The sequence below is a fragment of the Elephantulus edwardii genome, unplaced genomic scaffold (assembly GCF_000299155.1).
Source record: "Elephantulus edwardii isolate Elephantulus edwardi_28Jun2011 unplaced genomic scaffold, EleEdw1.0 scaffold00221, whole genome shotgun sequence".
In the NCBI taxonomy this organism is placed as follows: domain Eukaryota; kingdom Metazoa; phylum Chordata; class Mammalia; order Macroscelidea; family Macroscelididae; genus Elephantulus; species Elephantulus edwardii.
This window is the reverse complement of record NW_006399971.1, coordinates 1579774-1583247: the sequence shown is the minus strand read 5'-3', so window position 1 is coordinate 1583247 and position 3474 is coordinate 1579774.

Sequence of the window (3474 nt, the reverse complement as noted above, 5' to 3'; positions counted from 1 at the left end):
TTGGGAGGGTGGATGGACAGCACAGGAGAGGAAGACCCTTGATGAGATAGATTGATTCAGTGACTGAAGTAATTGGAAGTAAGTGTGTCAGAGACACTAAGATTGGCACAGTATAGAGCAGGATTTAGCGTTGTTGTACATGGGTTACTATGAGTCTATGTGCAAGCCACTCAACAGCACATGACAATAACAACACATAAATTTGAATATTTGTAATAAAAGACCTCAAAACTTAGCATCATAAAATAACAAGATTCATTATCACATGCCATTTCTGAAAGCCAGAATCATAAGAGATATGAACAGAAGATTTCAAAAAATAGAAGAGAAAGCAAAGTATTGTGATGAAATGGATATTACGCAAAAATTTGATGAAACTTCATGTTAAAACAACAAATTTTATTATCACATACTATTTATGAGATTCAGAAATCTGGGAGTGACTTAGTTAAGATGGTTCTGGCTCAGGTTCTCTCATGAGATTGCAGTCAAGCTGTTGTTTGAAACTAAAATATGCTTCCAAGCTCACTCACATGGCTGCTGCTAGGTTTTTGTTTATTGCTGGCTATTGGCCAGAGATCTTTATCTCCTCTTGGACTTCTCGTTAAAGGAGATATATAAGGGTATAAATATTAGAAGGTAGGAATCATTGATGGCCATCTAGGAGCCTCGCTTCCACGGTGGCCTAGAGTAGCATTTTCTTTGTTATTGTTGGTTAGGTTCAGGCCAGTTGACTACAACTGGTCATGACTCCATGAACAACAGCACCGAACTTGGCCCTATCAAACTTTGCCTTTGCAGGCATCACCCTCATGATCTTTGTCTTGCTTAAATCTGTTGTGGTAGTCATTTTGTCAGTCCATCTTGTTGAGGATTTTCTTTTCTCCCTGACTGTCTTCTCAAGATGTCACTTTCCAAGATCTAGCCCCCCCCCCCGAAAATATGTCCCAAATAAGTTAGATGAAATGTTGCTATCCTTACTCCAAAGGAACACGTTGGCTCTATTTCCTTCAAGACAGATTTGCTTGTTCTTTTGGTAGTCCATGGTATGGACTCTTCGCCATCAACACAATTCAAAGGCAGCGATTCTTCTTTGATCTTCCTTACTCATCCCACAACTTTTAGATGCATAGGCAACAATTGAAATTACCTTTCCTCACATCAGGAGCACCTTAGTCTTTAAACTTAAATAATTGCTCTTTAGAAATTTGGAAAAACTCTTTGACTGTAGATTTCCCCAGTGTAACATCTTTATAGTGTCAGCTGCACGTGGCCTCTGGCTTCTTGAGGAGCAGCAGGTATGGAGGGCTCCAGGCGCTTGTGGCGTTCTTTTTGCCCCAAGTGGGGAATGGCAGAGTGGACTTGCCAGATGAACTGGGAGTCTCTGGCCCAGAGTTTGCCAGCATTTGGGCGTACCAGAATGGTGAGATACCTAACTCTTTCATTGTTTTTGTTCAAACATTCCTCTAGGTCGTATAGTCCTGGTGTGTCCACTTGCCATACAGCGGTAACTTGTGGTTGCTGTGAGGCTGAACACTGTGACGCTGATGTGTCAAATGCGTTAAGGGTCAGTTACCCATTGTGGACAGTGTTGGGTGGAGCTCCTCGATTAAAACAAGCTTGGAAGCAGGAGTGACATCCACTTCCGTCATAGCTTGCCTCTGGAAACCCTGTGAACCTGGAGAGAGGATGAAAGACACACAAGTGTGGAGGACTTTCCTTCATAGGGTCGTTATGAGTCACCTGCGACTCAACTGCAAACAACAACAACAACAACAACAACAACAACAACAACAACATATCTTTTGATTTCTTGATTGCTGCTACGAAGGGTGTAAATTGTGGATCCAAGTAAAATGAAATAGTTGACAATTTAACTCTTTCCTTCATTTATCATATTATTGCATATTGGTACGATAGTAAGGACTTTTGGTTTTTGATATTGAGCTGAAACTCATATTGAAGCCTGTAATTTTTTACCATCTTCTTCAGTAAGCATTTCAAGAGCTTTTCACTTTCTTCAAGCATGATTATGTCACCTGCATAGATTGCTGATGATTCTTCCTACAATCCTGATGCCACAATCTTCTTCACATAATCCAGTGTCTCTAATTATTTACTCAGCATAAAAAAGGATTAAATAAGTATAGAGAAAGGATACATCCCTGACATATTTTTCCTGATTTTAAACCAGGTATTATTCCCTTGTGTTCATACAAGTTTCTTGATATAGATTCTACATGAGCATAATTAGTGTTCTGAGATTCCTATTCTTCCCATAGTTATCCACAATTTGTTATGATCCACACAGTCACATATATTTGCATAATCAACAAAACCCAAACAAACATTATTTTTTTTTTGTATTCTTTACCTTAAGCAAACAACTACCTGACACCAATATGATAGCTTCCATTCCATGGTCTCTTCTAAATACAATTTGAATTTTAGGTAGGTTCCCTGTCACTGTATTATTGCAGCCATTTTTGAAGAATATTTTACATAATTTTACTCACATGTGATATTAATTATATTGTTTGGCAATTTCCACACTCTGTTGGATCACTTTTCTTTTTGGGAAATGGGAGAAAATATGAATTTTTCCATGTCAGTTATCCAAGTAGCTGTTTTTCTTATTTGTTGACAGAGACTAGTGATCATGCTCAGAGTTACATCTGTTTTTGAAACACTTGAGTTGGTATTCCATCAATTCCTAGGCCTTAATTTTTGCTAGTACCCCAGTACAACTTGAACTTCCCTCATTATCAATAGCTTTTTATCATATTCTACTTTCTGAAACAGGTGTCTACCAATTCTTTTTGGCACAGTAACACTGTGTTCCTTCCACTTTCTTTTGATGCTTGCGGCATCATTCAAGAGTTTATTCACAGAATTCTTCAGTGTTGCAATTTGAGACTTCAATTTGTTCTTCATTTCATTCCACTTGAGAAATGCAAAGTGTATTCTTCCATTTTCATTTTCTAACTACAACTCCTTGAACATTTCGTTAAAATTTTTTGCTTTGCCTTCTTGAGCTGCCGTTTGAAATCTTCTATTGAGTTCCCTTGTTTCAGCACTCATTCCCCTGTTTTGGCTTCTTTTCTTTCTAATGCTAGTCTTAGAGAGTCTTCTGTTATCCATTTTGGTCTTTTCTATCTTGGCTTTGTATTTGCTCTATGCATGAATAATGTCTTTGATGTCTTTTCACAACTTGCCTTGTCTTCAGTCATTAATGTTTAATTCATCAAATCTATCCTTAAGATAATGAAAAAAAAATCAGTTTAGATACATCCAAGAACATATTTTGTTCTTTTAAAAAAAAAATTTATTTTAGGGGAGCTCTGGTGGCCTAGTGGCAAGAAGCTGCACTGCAATCCCAGAGGCGCACAGTTTGAATCCACCAGATGCTCTGCCGGGGAAGGAGGGACAATCTCCTCTTGTACCAATCAGATCTGATTTGACGGTACACACAAA